This window comes from Vicia villosa, linkage group LG3, assembly GCF_029867415.1.
Source record: "Vicia villosa cultivar HV-30 ecotype Madison, WI linkage group LG3, Vvil1.0, whole genome shotgun sequence".
Taxonomy (NCBI): Eukaryota; Viridiplantae; Streptophyta; class Magnoliopsida; order Fabales; family Fabaceae; genus Vicia; species Vicia villosa.
The window spans coordinates 184,859,645-184,880,410 of NC_081182.1; positions in this window are offsets into that span (position 1 = coordinate 184,859,645).

The following is a 20,766-nucleotide window of genomic DNA, read 5'->3' on the forward strand; positions in this document are numbered from 1 at the left end:
ATAGATATCTTGGTGGATAATACAACACAAGCTTCGGTGTTCTCCTTTATGGATGGGTTCTCCGGATATAATCAAATCAAGATGGCCCCTGAGGATATGGAAAAGACCACCTTCATGACATCTTGGGGAACCTTCTGCTACAAAGTGATGCCTTTTGGATTGAGAAATGCAGGGGCAACATATCAAAGAGACATGGTCACATTATTCCATGATATGATTCACAAAGAGGTCGAAGTGTATGTAGATGATATGATTGCCAAATCTGGCACAGAGGAAGAGCACATCACAAATCTACATAAGTTGTTCGAACGCTTAAAGAAGTACAAGCTAAGGTTAAACCCGAACAAGTGTACGTTTGGTGTAAGATCGGGAAAGCTGTTGGGATTCATTGTAAGTCAGCGAGGTATAGAGGTTGATCCTGACAAAGTAAAAGCCATACAAGCGATGCCCGTTCCAAAAACAGAAAAAGAGGTACGAGGTTTCCTGGGTCGATTGAATTACATCTCAAGGCTCATTTCACATCTAACAGCTACATGCGAGCCTATATTCAAACTACTCAGGAAGGATCAACCTATCAAGTGGAATGATGATTGTCAAGTAGCCTTCGAAACCATAAAGAATTACTTGCAAGAACCACCTATACTCTTACCTCCTGTACCCGGAAGGCCACTAATCATGTACCTCACAGTACTCGAAAGGTCTATGGGGTGTGTACTGGGGCAACAAGATGAAACAGGCAGGAAAGAACACGCTATCTACTACCTCAGTAAGAAATTCACGGATTGCGAATCTCGGTATTCACCATTGGAAAAGACATGTTGTGCCCTAGCATGGGCCTCCAAACGTCTAAGGCAATATATGCTGAATCATTCCACATGGCTAATATCGAGAATGGATCCTTTAAAATACGTGTTCGAAAAACAGGCACTCACGGGTAGAATCGCAAGGTGGCAAATGTTGTTGTCCGAATACGACATACAGTATGTAACTCAAAAAGCAATAAAAGGGAGTGTATTGGCAGAACATCTTGCCCACCAACCCCTCGAGGAATACCAATCTATGAAGTTCGACTTCCCCGATGAGGATATTATGCTAGTAAGAGACTATGAAATACCAGGACCCGACGAGGGACCTGAACCGGGTTTGGTATGGAAACTCATGTTCGACGGTGCCTCAAATGCACTAGGACATGGCATAGGGGCAGTATTGACATCTCCCGATGACCGGCACTTACCCTTCACTGCAAGACTATGTTTCGACTGCACCAACAACATTGCAGAATACGAAGCATGCATACTGGGGTTAGAGGCTGCAATCGACCTAAGGATCAAACTCCTTGATGTATACGGAGACTCAGCATTGGTAATCCATCAAGTCAATAAAGAATGGGACACTCGAGATGCAAAACTAATCCCATACCGAGACCTTATACTGGAGTTGACGGCTGAATTTGATACTATCACTTTTACTCATATCCTGAGGGAAGAAAATCAAATAGTCGACGCACTAGCAACGCTCTCCTCTATGTTCAAGGTGACCTGGCCAAACCATGAACCACGGATAACTGTTAGACACTTCGACGAGCCTGCCTATTGTCTCACGATTGAGGAGCAGTCTGACAACAAACCATGGTACCACGACATTAAAAAGTACCTGGAAAAACAAGAATACCCGGAGAATGCCTCAACAATTGATAAAAAGACACTGAGAAGACTTGCATCCAAGTTCTTCTTAAGCGGAAGCATCTTATACAAAAGGAACTATGACTCAGTGTTGTTGAGATGTGTAGATAAAAACGAGGCCAAGGAGATTATCAGGGAGGTACATGAAGGAACCTTTGGGACCCATGCAAACGGACACTCAATGGCTAGAAAGATACTGCGAGCAGGGTATTACTGGTTGACAATGGAGGCCGACTGTTTCCAATATGCAAGGACCTGTCACAAGTGCCAGATCTACGCTGACAAGGTGCACGTACCACCAAACCCGTTGAACGTTCTGAGTTCACCATGGCCATTTGCAATGTGGGGAATCGACATGATAGGGATGATAGAACCTAAAGCTTCGAATGGACACCGATTTATATTGGTTGCCATAGACTACTTCACCAAATGGGTCGAAGCTGCCTCTTACAACGTGACGAGACAAGTAGTCACTCGGTTCATCAAGCATAATATCATATGTCGGTATGGGGTTCCAAGCAGGATTATCACCGATAATGGGTCGAATCTGAACAATAACATGATGAGGGAGCTGTGCGAGGAGTTCAAGATCGAACACCACAATTCTTCACCATACAGGCCTAAGATGAATGGCGCTGTCGAAGCTGCGAATAAGAATATCAAAAAGATAATACAAAAGATGGTGAAAACATACAAGGATTGGCACGAAATGCTCCCATTCGCCTTACACGGTTACAGAACCTCGGTGCGTATGTCTACAGGGGCAACCCCCTTCTCCCTAGTCTACGGTATGGAAGCTGTCCTCCCAATTGAAGTGGAGATCCCGTCACTAAGAGTCATAGCTGACACAAAGTTAGAAGAATCGGAATGGGTAAAAACTCGTTTTGATCAGCTTAATCTCATTGAAGAAAAGCGACTGACAGCCTTGTGTCATGGTCAACTCTATCAGAAGAGAATGAAAAAAGCGTTCGATAAGAAGGTCCGACCTCGAACCTACAAAGAAGGTGACATTGTCCTCAAGAAGATACTGCTACCTCGACTCGACGCTCGTGGAAAATGGACACCAAACTATGAAGGTCCATACATTGTAAAAACGGTGTTCTCAGGAGGGGCATTAGTCCTCACTACAATGGATGGGAATGAGCTACCGCACCCAATCAACTCGGACGCGGTCAAGAAGTACTATGCCTAGCAAAAGCAGGATTACCGGACATAATCCGAAGGCAAACTACGAAGGATAGGGTATCGTGCAATCATCTACTTTTGAAGTCGAAGGATTATTGGGGCCCTCGATAACAAAAAGCAACGGCAGTATTAATATCATTTCTATTTGTCATTTTCTTTCTTCGCATTTCTGTACATTCGCCAATTCAAGGCAATATCAATAAATTTCCTTTTTTGCTTACTACACTTTATTTCTAATTTCAGTAACATTTGCAACGGATAATTTATTTTTATAAACTTTTAACATGGATTTAACATGAGAAACTTACAAACTTTCAACACAAAAGCAATAGAATAAGACTATGAAAACTCCGGAAGGCTACAAACGCCTCGTGATGCGATCACTTAAATCTAGCAGAATATCATTACAAAGGATGGTATCAATGGATTAATCAGACTGAGCCAGAAGTCACAAACAATTCAAAAAGAAAAAGGCAATGGGTGATAAGGAGATGAGTGATAGGTGTCAGGATTATCATATGTACATTAGTGCATACATTCATCAATATACAACATATACATGTGTAAGCATTCACACATACGCATTATACAAACAACAGGGGCATGCGCATGACGCATAAACATGATGCATACGCATTTACAAAAAAAAAAACAAACATTCTACACAGGTAAATTCTGCAACTACACTTGTAGATAACCCTGTTGGTGCAGGTGAACTTGCTAGAACTATAGCAAGCGATCCTATAGAGGTCCACAAACTGCGAAAACTTACCAGAACTATGGTAAGTAGGGGTTCACAAACTACGAAGACTTACTAGAACTATAGTAAGTGAGGGGCCCGCAAACTGCGAAAACTTACCAGAACTATGGTAAGTAGGGGTTCACAAACTACGAAGACTTACTAGAACTATAGTAAGTGAGGGGTTCACAAACTACGAAGACTTACTAGAACTATAGTAAGTAGGGGTTCACAAACTACGAAGACTTACTAGAACTATAGTAAGTAGGGGTTCACAAACTGCGGAGGCTTGCTGGCCATAGCAAGCCGATTACACAACCAACAGAGGTCCTCGCTATGTAAGACTCAGGCTTTAGCAGGACATTTCTCTTCATCCATACTCAAGCTCAAGGCAAATTTAGGGGCCTTCCAGTATTTAATAACTCTTCGATCGGAACGACGCGAGGTCTACACACCCTCTTGTCACCCAATCCAAGGTAATTAAATAGGGGCAGCTGTCATACCCCAAAATTTACCTCCCACACTTCTCTCATAACAAAGGCAAAGTTCAAATCTCAAGACATGGCTCATTCAAAAGATCCAGATAATTCACAGTCAACTAATTCAAAATGAAAGGTCAATCACAATTAAGGCATGATCCAAACCATAATTATTGGGCAAACATGAGGTGCATAACCATCATTTGATCAAGAATTGATCATGATTCCATTAATAGAAACTCAGAGATGAACAAATACAAAAAAGGTTCAAATTAGGGTTTCTTAGAAGAAAGTCAACCCAACTTTGACTGGGCATAACTTTCACATGGAACATCAGAAATTCCCCACTCAAAGCCTATTTTGAAGGAAATTGAATTCTCTACAAATTTGTGTCTCACAAGCCAAGGCTAGAAATGCTTCATTTAGGAGATACAAGGCAAAAGATTACAGGTCATTATCAGGCATCCTTCAAAAGCAGTTTTTTCCCAAAGAGAATATGGTCAAGATAAAAGCTTCAAATGAAGAATATGTTCCAAAGTGGCTTGTAGAAGACCTCTTGAGGTCTCAAAAAAGTATTAGAACTCCCTCATAGCTCAAAAATTGAAGGAGATATGCTTGATCAAAGTTAGGTGATTTTTAGGGACCAAATGTGAAAAAGGAGGGTTCAAATGAAGAAACTTTGCAAAAGGGCCCATAGTTTTTTCATACAAACTTGGTCCACAAGCCATTAGCATGCCCAAAAACCACTTGCCACAAAAATTAGCACTATATTTGAATTAATATTATTTTTATTTCACTTTTATGATTTAATAAAGATTAAAAATCAAATATTTTGTTAAAATTAGATTTTGTGTGATTTCCAATCAGAATTAATGTCCAAATATAATATAATTTCGTGCATACTGATTGGAGAAGGAAATTAATACAAATTGGGCCAAATATAGTAGCTTAAAATGCAAGAAATAAAATCAATTTCTCAAATTAGGAAGATTGGATTTAAGTGAGGTTTTGGACAAAGATTTACCCTAATTCTACTCTCCTATAAGTATACAACACAAGCCAATGGACTAGGGGTCGAAGAGCTGCAGAGAAGAGAACTTGCAAGAACACAAAAATTATCCAAGAAACTCAAGATCGGTTTCAGGGAATTAAGGCGTTTCATTCCAGTTTGAAAGTTGCAATAGCCTCGTTGAGGGATTAGGAACGTGTCTGGATACTCGCGCGTCATCAACACCCCCAGAAATCTCTCCATTTAACTCAGGTAGGTCATTTCAAAAACTCACTCGATCTGAATGAATCATGCATCTATGTTGAAAATTGATTGCATATTTAGGTTTGTTTTGATATTGTGAACGTTTCTGGATTGCTGGTTGGGAGTCTATGTGTCTGAAACGTGATTTGCCATTAGAGTCAGTTTTGAGTTTTTAGGGCTCGATTTAGGGTTTTCTTTTAGAGGTAAAATTAGGCCAAATCAATGGTGTAGTTAGGCTCGTATGGTCTAAACGAGGGTAAAGGAAGGGTCGCGAACAATTTATGCTTGCACAGGTGCTATTCGCTATTTCTCAGGTAAGTTTACTACGAATGAAATCGTAGCAAAATCGTAGCTAATTTTGCAGGGATTTTAAGATGGTGTTGGGGACGATGATGAGGTGGCAACGTCTGGTTTGCCAGTTTAAAATTCGCGCGCATTTTTATGGTTATTGGTCATGTCTTTTATTTAATGTTTTGGGTGCGTATAATAAACAAAGAGCTTGTGTGGTTGGGTTGGTTGAGACGCGCGCGTGTGTGGGGAGAGGTCGCAGGTTCGAGCCTCTCCTCCAACATATATTTTTCTGGAATTGTTTCTATGTGATCCCATGTGCCTTAGCCTCATAACTGCGTCATACACCCTCAGATCCTCACCATAGGATATTCCCTTGCCCGAATACTGCAGTGTCAAGCATTATTGGACCTGGGGGCATGACCCGTAGTGGGCGCATATTCAAAACTACGCAGGCACCACAAACGGCTAGTGGAAACTTGACACCATCTGAAGAACAAGCGGTGGTAAGACCAAGTGACGAGGCTGAACCTAAGGATAAAGAAACTTCTAATAAGGATGCTGAGGAGTTTCTTGCTCTGATTAAGAAGAGTGATTACAGAGTGGTGGATCAATTGCAACAGACACCATCTAAGATATCTCTCTTATCACTATTGATACATTCTGAGAAACATCGAGATGCTCTGATGAAGATCTTAAACGCTGCCCATGTTACCAAGGACATTACGGTCAACCAGTTTGACGGAATGGTAGCAAATCTAACTGCTGGGGCATGCCTGGGCTTCAGTGACAATGAGCTGCCCCTACAAGGAAGGTCACACAACAAAGCCTTGCATATCTCCATGCAATGTGGGAAGGCTCATCTGGCTAGAGTTTTGATTGACACGGGGTCATCTTTAAATGTGATGCCAAAAGCGACACTTGACAAGATAGCCCTAGAAGGACTGGTAGTTAGACCAATTCGTCTGGTGGTAAAAGCATTTGATGGGTCACAGAGCCCAGTATTAGGAGAAGTGGATTTGCCGGTTGTGATTGGTCCTCACACCTTCTACATCAATTACCAAGTGATGGAAATCGAACCAGCTTACACCTGTCTACTAGGACGTCCCTGGATCCACGCAGCTGGGGCAGTTACCTCTACCCTCCATCAGAAATTAAAATTTGTGAATGGGAACTCTATAGTAACCATCAATGGAGAAGAGGACATATTCGTCAGCAACTTGAATTCATACATATTGAGGCTGGGGACGAAGCATTGGGTACCGCATTTCAAGCACTAGAAATTGCAACTGCTATCACACTACCAGTGGAGAAGATAAGAAGGGCGGTAACATCATGGAAAGATCTGCAGGATGCAGATATTAAAGGCTGGGGCAAGCTACCAGAGGTTTTGGAGAAGAAAGATCGCCTGGGGTTAGGGTATCAACCCACCAAGTTCAAAAGCATCAAAAAGGAGGAACAACAATTTCCCTCAATAATGCAAACTTTTGTGACTGGTGGGTATGAACATGTAGCTATGGTGTCCAACAAGGATTCTCGAGAAGGGACATCCAACTTCATCCGAGAAATCAGACCAGGAGAACAGCTACAGAATTGGACAAGCATGGAGATACCGGAGATAGTTTTCATTTCAAAGTAATTTGCTTTTGTGTGTTTTATTTCCCTTTTTCAAATAAAAACAATAAGGCTCATGCCTCGCCCGAAGCATCGAGTTAGTTTGTAAGGGCCCCATTTACTTTCAAGTTTGAAGTTTATTAATAAAATTGTCTTTGCATTTTGGTATTGAAAACATTGTCTTTCCTCGCATTTATTCCTTTTCCATTTCTGAAAATGACAAATAAATTTCTTGCACAAACAAAGCACGTTCACATCTGCATACTAAAAGAAAACAAAACATAAAACATGTGCAGATCACCTTCTGACACCACCGATAATAATACTGCTGAGACTCTATACAAACCCGAGGCTCTCGCTAATCAGGCTGAAGAAGGGGATGAGGAAGACGATGAACTTCCGGAAGAGTTGTCAAGGTTAATGGATAAGGAATCCAAGAGCATGCTCCCTCCACAAGAAGCCATTGAAATCATAAACCTGGGAACGGATGAAGAACCCAAGAACATTAAGATTGGGGCAACGCTAGGTAAGGACATAAAAGCAACGCTAATCAAGCTCCTCCACGAATATGCAGAGATTTTTGCTTGGTCATACCGTGACATGCCGGGGTTGGATACAGACATCGTGGTACACAAGTTACCTCTCAAAGAAGGATGTGCGCCGGTCAGGCAAAAGCGCAGAAGGGTTCGACCAGATATGGATAGTAAGATTAGGGAAGAGGTGCTCAAACAGTTCGACGCCGGGTTTCTTGCTGTAGTTGACTACCCACCATGGATTGCAAACATAGTGCCAGTCCCTAAGAAAGACGGGAAGGTGCGCATGTGTGTAGACTACAGGGATCTAAATAAAGCAAGTCCAAAAGATGATTTCCCACTACCACATATAGATATCTTGGTGGATAATACAACACAAGCTTCGGTGTTCTCCTTTATGGATGGGTTCTCCGGATATAATCAAATCAAGATGGCCCCTGAGGATATGGAAAAGACCACCTTCATGACATCTTGGGGAACCTTCTGCTACAAAGTGATGCCTTTTGGATTGAGAAATGCAGGGGCAACATATCAAAGAGACATGGTCACATTATTCCATGATATGATTCACAAAGAGGTCGAAGTGTATGTAGATGATATGATTGCCAAATCTGGCACAGAGGAAGAGCACATCACAAATCTACATAAGTTGTTCGAACGCTTAAAGAAGTACAAGCTAAGGTTAAACCCGAACAAGTGTACGTTTGGTGTAAGATCGGGAAAGCTGTTGGGATTCATTGTAAGTCAGCGAGGTATAGAGGTTGATCCTGACAAAGTAAAAGCCATACAAGCGATGCCCGTTCCAAAAACAGAAAAAGAGGTACGAGGTTTCCTGGGTCGATTGAATTACATCTCAAGGTTCATTTCACATCTAACAGCTACATGCGAGCCTATATTCAAACTACTCAGGAAGGATCAACCTATCAAGTGGAATGATGATTGTCAAGTAGCCTTCGAAACCATAAAGAATTACTTGCAAGAACCACCTATACTCTTACCTCCTGTACCCGGAAGGCCACTAATCATGTACCTCACAGTACTCGAAAGGTCTATGGGGTGTGTACTGGGGCAACAAGATGAAACAGGCAGGAAAGAACACGCTATCTACTACCTCAGTAAGAAATTCACGGATTGCGAATCTCGGTATTCACCATTGGAAAAGACATGTTGTGCCCTAGCATGGGCCTCCAAACGTCTAAGGCAATATATGCTGAATCATTCCACATGGCTAATATCGAGAATGGATCCTTTAAAATACGTGTTCGAAAAACAGGCACTCACGGGTAGAATCGCAAGGTGGCAAATGTTGTTGTCCGAATACGACATACAGTATGTAACTCAAAAAGCAATAAAAGGGAGTGTATTGGCAGAACATCTTGCCCACCAACCCCTCGAGGAATACCAATCTATGAAGTTCGACTTCCCCGATGAGGATATTATGCTAGTAAGAGACTATGAAATACCAGGACCCGACGAGGGACCTGAACCGGGTTTGGTATGGAAACTCATGTTCGACGGTGCCTCAAATGCACTAGGACATGGCATAGGGGCAGTATTGACATCTCCCGATGACCGGCACTTACCCTTCACTGCAAGACTATGTTTCGACTGCACCAACAACATTGCAGAATACGAAGCATGCATACTGGGGTTAGAGGCTGCAATCGACCTAAGGATCAAACTCCTTGATGTATACGGAGACTCAGCATTGGTAATCCATCAAGTCAATAAAGAATGGGACACTCGAGATGCAAAACTAATCCCATACCGAGACCTTATACTGGAGTTGACGGCTGAATTTGATACTATCACTTTTACTCATATCCTGAGGGAAGAAAATCAAATAGCCGACGCACTAGCAACGCTCTCCTCTATGTTCAAGGTGACCTGGCCAAACCATGAACCACGGATAACTGTTAGACACTTCGACGAGCCTGCCTATTGTCTCACGATTGAGGAGCAGTCTGACAACAAACCATGGTACCACGACATTAAAAAGTACCTGGAAAAACAAGAATACCCGGAGAATGCCTCAACAATTGATAAAAAGACACTGAGAAGACTTGCATCCAAGTTCTTCTTAAGCGGAAGCATCTTATACAAAAGGAACTATGACTCAGTGTTGTTGAGATGTGTAGATAAAAACGAGGCCAAGGAGATTATCAGGGAGGTACATGAAGGAACCTTTGGGACCCATGCAAACGGACACTCAATGGCTAGAAAGATACTGCGAGCAGGGTATTACTGGTTGACAATGGAGGCCGACTGTTTCCAATATGCAAGGACCTGTCACAAGTGCCAGATCTACGCTGACAAGGTGCACGTACCACCAAACTCGTTGAACGTTCTGAGTTCACCATGGCCATTTGCAATGTGGGGAATCGACATGATAGGGATGATAGAACCTAAAGCTTCGAATGGACACCGATTTATATTGGTTGCCATAGACTACTTCACCAAATGGGTCGAAGCTGCCTCTTACAACGTGACGAGACAAGTAGTCACTCGGTTCATCAAGCATAATATCATATGTCGGTATGGGGTTCCAAGCAGGATTATCACCGATAATGGGTCGAATCTGAACAATAACATGATGAGGGAGCTGTGCGAGGAGTTCAAGATCGAACACCACAATTCTTCACCATACAGGCCTAAGATGAATGGCGCTGTCGAAGCTGCGAATAAGAATATCAAAAAGATAATACAAAAGATGGTGAAAACATACAAGGATTGGCACGAAATGCTCCCATTCGCCTTACACGGTTACAGAACCTCGGTGCGTACGTCTACAGGGGCAACCCCCTTCTCCCTAGTCTACGGTATGGAAGCTGTCCTCCCAATTGAAGTGGAGATCCCGTCACTAAGAGTCATAGCTGACACAAAGTTAGAAGAATCGGAATGGGTAAAAACTCGTTTTGATCAGCTTAATCTCATTGAAGAAAAGCGACTGACAGCCTTGTGTCATGGTCAACTCTATCAGAAGAGAATGAAAAAAGCGTTCGATAAGAAGGTCCGACCTCGAACCTACAAAGAAGGTGACATTGTCCTCAAGAAGATACTGCTACCTCGACTCGACGCTCGTGGAAAATGGACACCAAACTATGAAGGTCCATACATTGTAAAAACGGTGTTCTCAGGAGGGGCATTAGTCCTCACTACAATGGATGGGAATGAGCTACCGCACCCAATCAACTCGGACGCGGTCAAGAAGTACTATGCCTAGCAAAAGCAGGATTATCGGACATAATCCGAAGGCAAACTACGAAGGATAGGGTATCGTGCAATCATCTACTTTTGAAGTCGAAGGATTATTGGGGCCCTCGATAACAAAAAGCAACGGCAGTATTAATATCATTTCTATTTGTCATTTTCTTTCTTCGCATTTCTGTACATTCGCCAATTCAAGGCAATATCAATAAATTTCCTTTTTTGCATACTACACTTCATTTCTAATTTCAGTAACATTTGCAACGGATAATTTATTTTTATAAACTTTTAACATGGATTTAACATGAGAAACTTACAAACTTTCAACACAAAAGCAATAGAATAAGACTATGAAAACTCCGGAAGGCTACAAACGCCCCGTGATGCGATCACTTAAATCTAGCAGAATATCATTACAAAGGATGGTATCAATGGATTAATCAGACTGAGCCAGAAGTCACAAACAATTCAAAAAGAAAAAGGCAATGGGTGATAAGGAGATGAGTGATAGGTGTCAGGATTATCATATATACATTAGTGCATACATTCATCAATATACAACATATACATGTGTAAGCATTCACACATACGCATTATACAAACAACAGGGGCATGCGCATGACGCATAAACATGATGCATACGCATTTACAAAAAAAAAACAAACATTCTACACAGGTAAATTCTGCAACTACACTTGTAGATAACCCTGTTGGTGCAGGTGAACTTGCTAGAACTATAGCAAGCGATCCTATAGAGGTCCACAAACTGCGAAAACTTACCAGAACTATGGTAAGTAGGGGTTCACAAACTACGAAGACTTACTAGAACTATAGTAAGTGAGGGGCCCGCAAACTGCGAAAACTTACCAGAACTATGGTAAGTAGGGGTTCACAAACTACGAAGACTTACTAGAACTATAGTAAGTGAGGGGTTCACAAACTACGAAGACTTACTAGAACTATAGTAAGTAGGGGTTCACAAACTACGAAGACTTACTAGAACTATAGTAAGTAGGGGTTCACAAACTGCGGAGGCTTGCTGGCCATAGCAAGCCGATTACACAACCAACAGAGGTCCTCGCTATGTAAGACTCAGGCTTTAGCAGGACATTTCTCTTCATCCATACTCAAGCTCAAGGCAAATTTAGGGGCCTTCCAGTATTTAATAACTCTTCGATCGGAACGACGCGAGGTCTACACACCCTCTTGTCACCCAATCCAAGGTAATTAAATAGGGGCAGCTGTCATACCCCAAAATTTACCTCCCACACTTCTCTCATAACAAAGGCAAAGTTCAAATCTCAAGACATGGCTCATTCAAAAGATCCAGATAATTCACAGTCAACTAATTCAAAATGAAAGGTCAATCACAATTAAGGCATGATCCAAACCATAATTATTGGGCAAACATGAGGTGCATAACCATCATTTGATCAAGAATTGATCATGATTCCATTAATAGAAACTCAGAGATGAACAAATACAAAAAAGGTTCAAATTAGGGTTTCTTAGAAGAAAGTCAACCCAACTTTGACTGGGCATAACTTTCACATGGAACATCAGAAATTCCCCACTCAAAGCCTATTTTGAAGGAAATTGAATTCTCTACAAATTTGTGTCTCACAAGCCAAGGCTAGAAATGCTTCATTTAGGAGATACAAGGCAAAAGATTACAGGTCATTATCAGGCATCCTTCAAAAGCAGTTTTTTCCCAAAGAGAATATGGTCAAGATAAAAGCTTCAAATGAAGAATATGTTCCAAAGTGGCTTGTAGAAGACCTCTTGAGGTCTCAAAAAAGTATTAGAACTCCCTCATAGCTCAAAAATTGAAGGAGATATGCTTGATCAAAGTTAGGTGATTTTTAGGGACCAAATGTGAAAAAGGAGGGTTCAAATGAAGAAACTTTGCAAAAGGGCCCATAGTTTTTTCATACAAACTTGGTCCACAAGCCATTAGCATGCCCAAAAACCACTTGCCACAAAAATTAGCACTATATTTGAATTAATATTATTTTTATTTCACTTTTATGATTTAATAAAGATTAAAAATCAAATATTTTGTTAAAATTAGATTTTGTGTGATTTCCAATCAGAATTAATGTCCAAATATAATATAATTTCGTGCATACTGATTGGAGAAGGAAATTAATACAAATTGGGCCAAATATAGTAGCTTAAAATGCAAGAAATAAAATCAATTTCTCAAATTAGGAAGATTGGATTTAAGTGAGGTTTTGGACAAAGATTTACCCTAATTCTACTCTCCTATAAGTATACAACACAAGCCAATGGACTAGGGGTCGAAGAGCTGCAGAGAAGAGAACTTGCAAGAACACAAAAATTATCCAAGAAACTCAAGATCGGTTTCAGGGAATTTAGGCGTTTCATTCCAGTTTGAAAGTTGCAATAGCCTCGTTGAGGGATTAGGAACGTGTCTGGATACTCGCGCGTCATCAACACCCCCAGAAATCTCTCCATTTAACTCAGGTAGGTCATTTCAAAAACTCACTCGATCTGAATGAATCATGCATCTATGTTGAAAATTGATTGCATATTTAGGTTTGTTTTGATATTGTGAACGTTTCTGGATTGCTGGTTGGGAGTCTATGTGTCTGAAACGTGATTTGCCATTAGAGTCAGTTTTGAGTTTTTAGGGCTCGATTTAGGGTTTTCTTTTAGAGGTAAAATTAGGCCAAATCAATGGTGTAGTTAGGCTCGTATGGTCTAAACGAGGGTAAAGGAAGGGTCGCGAACAATTTATGCTTGCACAGGTGCTATTCGCTATTTCTCAGGTAAGTTTACTACGAATGAAATCGTAGCAAAATCGTAGCTAATTTTGCAGGGATTTTAAGATGGTGTTGGGGACGATGATGAGGTGGCAACGTCTGGTTTGCCAGTTTAAATTTCGCGCGCATTTTTATGGTTATTGGTCATGTCTTTTATTTAATGTTTTGGGTGCGTATAATAAACAAAGAGCTTGTGTGGTTGGGTTGGTTGAGACGCGCGCGTGTGTGGGGAGAGGTCGCAGGTTCGAGCCTCTCCTCCAACATATATTTTTCTGGAATTGTTTCTATGTGATCCCATGTGCCTTAGCCTCATAACTGCGTCATACACCCTCAGATCCTCACCATAGGATCTTCCCTTGACCAGATCCAGCGCTAAGTAATCAAGTACCCATACCATGGTCCCTCATGAACATCATATTGAATCATAATCTCAATAAAACCTAATTTCTTTTAATTATTTGTTTATTTTAAATTAAAATACTTATTTTAATATATGTTAATTATATTATAATTTTTTTTTAATAAAAATAAATACATGATAATTATATTAAAATTTTTAATTTGTTATTCGCGCCGATTAAATCAATTGATCGCTGTGGTTAACAATGATTTTAATTAAAATACTATTAAATTAAAATAAAAATCAAGCTATATTTGATTAAATGGCTGCAATCATCTTATTGATTGTGGTGATTAATCCTGCCTCGTTCTATAATTAATTTGTTATTATTTGTGACCGTATTAACCGGTTATGAACGGTAACAGTATAAAATAAAATTCATAAAATAATAAAATACAATAAGTTGTTATTAGTGATAATCGAATTAATCGATTTGAATTGGTAACAATGCAAATCCTTAATCTTTTAACTATGGTGATCAAACCTATTGACCATTGCGGTTAATTGTGCCAAATCAGGGTTGTACGCCCTAAACCCTAATAATTCTAAAATCCATTCAAATTACAAGACAAAACAAACTGCGATAGGCTAACTAAAAAGCCTATAAAAAATACATCTCTAATCAAATTCAAACTTTAAATGGCGTACAACCCTTCCCGAACTACGTAGACTCTGATCCTCCCTAAGGAGGTACGTAGGCACTTGGCAACAAGGCGAGTCCCCCTCTTCAAAATCTCAATCATGTCATTAAAATTCTGTTTGCCACATTTCTTTACAAATCCTGCCATGCAACCCTAGTCTTTGAACATTAGCCTTTAGGAAAGGGCTGAGGGTGCCTAACACCTTCCCTCAGCCTGATTATAATAACTTACCCTCAATCTCTTATCTGCGTAGGGTTTCCTATTCGCCCTTCAGAATAGGTGGCGACTCGAAAGCTGAAATTTTTTAGGCAGGTTGCTACAATTGGAAAAGCTTGAAATAAAAGATCAATTGTATGGCTTGCAGAATTATTAAGTTTTCAATACATTAGCTCACATGTTTTCTTTAAAAATAGATGTTGATTATAAGAAAAATGAAGGATTTGATTAGTGTATACATGTGACAAATTTAGGATTTAACTATTAAGGATCGGTCAATAAAGAGTCTTTATGATGTAAATAGTGAGAAAGTTAGATGTTAATATTTTATGCACTATGATGTTTTTTTTTTACCAAAACAAACTCATATCATTTCATAACATAACTGTTGTTCAATACAAAGAGGAATCGAATAAAGAGACATATGCTTAGACCAAGAATTGGTCGCCCTTACTAACAAGTGAGCAACCGAATTCGCTTGGCGTTTAGTAGACTTTACCTCAAAGTCGGGATGAGAAACTAAAAGTTGTTTAATACTAGAAATAATAACACAAAATAGTGACCAAAGCAGTTATTGTTAACAGCCTGTACCACCGTTTGAGAATCACTCTCAAAGGTAATGTGCTTCATATGCATATGAATAGCTCCTTGAATTGCTTCCTTAAGTGCCAATGCTTCTGCTTCTACAACCGTATGGTTGCCAAAGTCCCACGATGTAGCTGCCAAAATAAAACGACCGAAACAGTCTCTGAAGCATCACCCTCTATTAGTAGTGCCTGACTAATTATTGAAACATGCATCCACATTGCATTTGACCCTCCCCGAACGGGGGGGGGGGGGGGCTTCCAGGTGATATGATGGTGATATTCCATAGTGCTTGATTCTTGGATATTCTGAGCCCTAGCCCAGTCCTTACAAACATGGTACCCCTGCATACCCAATTGGATTGCATCCTTCTTCTCATTATTTCATATCCAATTATTCCTATTATTTCACAGCACCCATAACATAATCGTCACTCTACCTGCAACCCTCTTATCTTCCAACCGACAAATGCCATGGAGTACCGACTTCACATTGCTCTCGTGCTCAATCCTAGTGCCAATAACTTCACCTAACCCTGCGATAGTCCAACAATGTGTCGTTTGGGGACACCCAAACAATACATGCCACTCATCCTCCACCCCACCTTCGCAAAGTTGACAAATAGTGGGACAAGGGACATACCGTTATCTCAATCTACTACGTGTAGGAAGACAGCCCCTACAAATCCTCCAAACTAAGTGTTCGGTCCTTGGTGGAGCTTTAATCTTCCACATGTGGTGCCAATCCCCGCTCACATTACTAACCATATGGTTGTGGCGATTGCGCAACCAAAGCTTGTAACCTAATTTCACCGTATAGCAACCACTTTGTTCCTCTTTCCACACCAAAAAGTCCTCTGTTACATCTTCCAATAAGGGAACCTGCAAAATAGCATTGCCAATCTCAAGAGGAAATAATTGGTTAATCTTAACATAATCCCACTGCTTAGAATTAGGTTGAAAGAGGGAATTAACCATCAAATTATAAACATGCCGCTCTTGCGGAGCTACCACCCAACCCCCACTATCATTCCTTAACCAAGGATCATTCATCACACTGATGTTGCTCCCATCTCCGATCCTTCACCTACACCCTAGTAAGAGAACCTCCATCGCTTCATCTACACTCTAGTCGTGCTCTGCTATCGTCGCCCATGCCTCCTCAGGAACCATGTGATGATCCCAGTCTGCAAAGACCTCATATAACTGCCGACGACTCATGGAAATAGGAGCGGAGATTGTGAGGTCGCGAGGTATCGTCTGTGCGTAGCCAAACTGACGCATGACGCGCTCCGAAAGATAACATACAATAATGGTTGAGTTGGCGGCCAACCATCCAGAATATAGCACTATCTCATCAAATGGAACCGTCTCATGATGCTCAACATAACAATCGTATTTGATGTCGGTTAAGACCGCGCCTCTAAGGATCTGACACATAGTTCCCTCTGAGGGGACTGAATGCACTGGCACGCGACATGAGCTGCACGTAGGTAGTCACCTCTCCCTAGCCAATAATGTCTAGGAAGTGTTGTAGTATCCAAGCCTGAAAAAAAACACGGTTATTTTAAAGTACTATCAGAAATATATAATAAGTAAAAGGGTATAAGATTGTTACCACCAAAAGGGTACAATTTCCTGCAAATGTCCTTGCCTTCCACGGGCATCCCTCTATGAGTCTGTAGTAGCTATACGCCAGTACAGCTGCTCCCCAGTTGCACTCATGGATACATGTTGTATCCGATAAGTACGTCAGATAGACGATGTTTGTGTACGATGAGCTCGTGTCCACAAGAGCTGAGTGCTTATCAAATATAAGAAGTAACATCTCAGCGCCCGCTGTCTGTGTATATCCTCCTCCACCTCGTCACCAACATCTTGATGTGCCGCAAGGAGCTTCGCATCATACCTCCTTCGTAAGAAGCTAAATCTGACATGGGCCCCATGGGTCCTCTCTGCCTCTCAGCCTCTAACTCAGCAATCAACATCTCTTGAGTTTCTTCCTTCGTCATCCTACTGTGGCAAGGAGGATACCCCTGATAGGTAGATGCAGGAGGCATGCCACATCATCAAGGGTGATGATAATCTCACCGCGAGGTAGACGAAATGAGGAAGTTTCTGGATGCCATCTTTCTGCAAATGTCGCCAGCATCCCGTTATGTATCGTCCCGTAGTCGAGCTGACAGAGGTCTCTCATGCCAGGAGCTGATAGTACCTCTTGAAACCACTGCTGGTCAGGCTGTGCGAGATCATTAATCTTCCGCCCATGGTTGTAGAACCTATAGGGATCATCCTCGTGTAGCTCCGGAGGTGGCACAACGGTAGAAGCAGAAGAACTTCCCGGACGACGTCTGCGGGGGGTGGCATATGTGAGGAACCATTAGGATCATCCTGAGGCCACTGTGGTGCAGTAGTATATGGGGAGAAGACCCGGCTGGAGCGGGTGATGGAGAAGGCCTGGCTGGGGCGAGTGTATCAGATGTAAAAGGTGCATCTGGTGGAACAGCAACTCCATCAGTGACCTGAGATACTACATGCGTCTATTCTCGCCGCACGGATGCGTGCTGTGTAGTCCCCCCATGAATGTCCCTATCTGGACCATGGGTCATGATGTCTGCATTATGATACAAAAAACCTCGAGTTAGATACTGCGTATTTATTAATAAACAACATAAGAAAAACAGAAAATTACTCTTCTGTAGATGCACCTAAGGAAGTACCATAGTTTCAAAAACTTTGGTGCTTCCGTAGATGCATCTACGGAAGGCACTGAAGCTCAGAAACGCAACAATGGCGCAACTCTACTGTTCAATCATCAAAAAACTCTATTTTTGTGGCTTGATCATCCGTTTTAAACCTCAAACAGCACCTCCATTGTCTCTAAACTATATTTCTAAACCTATCCAATCATTTCTACACCTAAATATCGAATTATAATTCGATTTTACAAATACTCTAAAATAACTCAAATATCGAAAACTTACCGATTACATAGAGATTTGAACTTGATGGAATGTGTTGATACTTTATAGAGAATATATTTTTGGCCTCTAAAAAATTATCAAATTTTGTTTTTAGTTTCTATTAAAAAAATGACATGTTTTGGTTCCATAAAATTATTATGCACATAGTTTTAGTCTCTGTTATTAAATCGGTGTGTATTTTTGAATGATTATTTTACATAAATGTTTAGAACGTTTTAAAAAGTTGCTCGAAAAAAAACTCAAAATTTGATATCAATGTCGAGATTTACATTTTTTTAATCATTATTTTTTAAAATTTAAAAAATTTATATTTGATTTTTCTTATTTTAAAAAATTCTATAATTTAGTACAAAAACATTTTATAGTATTCTAGTATGAAAAATATTATTCAAAAATTTAAAAATTTAAGGGTAATTAAATAGGTTTTAAAATTTTAGAAAATAGCAAAGACTAAAACTGCATTCATAAATTTTTTGTAGAGACTAAAATATGTAATTTTTCTAATAGAGACTAAAAATGAAATTTGAAATATTTATCGGGGCCAAAAATATATTTAACCCTATTTTATATCATCAATTAATTATAGTTGTTAAATTATTTTTAATTACATTTAAATATTTTTTATGAATATTGTGATGCATCGATTAATCTCTTTTAAGTTTTTAACTTTTATAGAAATATTAATTATTCTTTTTAGCTATAAGGCTTAAATCAAACTTTTGGAAAGAAATACTTAGATACGAATCTAAATCCTTATTTTTAGTAATAAACAATAAAAGTGAGAAAATTAAAAATATTTAAAATTTAATTTAGTTTTTAATTGTCATCATGGAATGGTTGATTTAATTTTTTAATTAATAAAAATAATGTGATTGATTGAGTGTAAAACCATGTGTTCTGGTTGTGTCCATATAAATATTTTTCAATTTTGCACTGCATCAATCACCGAAAACATTTGGTTGAAATAAATGTCTCTTTTCTCTTGATAAAAATTTTTGAATTAATTTCAACAATTACGTGTAAAGAATATCTAAATATTAAAATAATTATTTTTACATTGCTCTCAATTTTTTTAGGCTATGTTTGGGAGTTTGGAGGGGAGGGGAGAGGAAGATTTCCAAAAATGAAAAATTAAAAAAATATAGAAAAATATTTGACATTTTTTGAAAAAATGATTTTGTTTAGAATGATAAAAGAGTCATTATAATTACTAAATTTTTAATTTTCAGAATACTATGACAACCTAAAAGATATTTAGAAAATTTATGTAAGCCCTTCAAAACCCTTCAAAACCCTCTTTCAATACAATTTTTGAGTTCCCCCATTTTATGGGGTTTTTGGTGTTATGAATAAACTCAAACCCTCCAAAACCCTCCTACCCAAAATCTTTTTATCCTTTTCACCTAATTCTTCTTATTTTTCAAAGCCCTCTCCTCCCTTCCCCTCCAAACTCCCAAACATAGCCTTAAAAAACAAGTGAGTTGGACTCTCACATCACTTTTAATTTAATTCAATTCATTTCATACTTATAAAAATAGTAAATATTTCAATTTGATAATTTGAATTTAATAAAAATATTATTACGCTAATTCAATACATTTAATGACACATATGATTACATTTATACGCCCGAATAAATAACATTGATTCCACTATGTAACTGCACACTAAACTTTGAAATTTTAATAGTAAATACAAAATGTTACAAAATTTCTTACGCCAATTCATGTTGATAGAGTAACCAGCAAGCATTTAAAAATACCAGTTTCAAATTTCCTCAGAAATATTGCTGTAACAAAAAAAGTTCCTTTGAAATAGCAGTTATCATTTTCAAAATTTCCACAGAAAAAGTTCCAAAAGTTTCATCACTTCTGCAAGGTTCCTCCGATCCAATTACTTCCTTGTAAGTATCTCTCTTCCCAAAGCAAAATTGTTTGATAGTTTTAAATTGCGGTTACAGTTATATCATCTGAGACACTGATACCTCTGAAAAATGTGTGTCTGTGTATTTGTCGTGTCGGACACCTACACACATTTAACTTATTCACTCTTTATTATCATTATCGCAGTGTGAGTATCAGTGTCGTGTATATGTGTCTGTGTCTGTGTCGGATACTTACACACATTGATTAATTGATTAGGTTATATTGCTTGTTGTTAGGGAAATGAGTTCTTA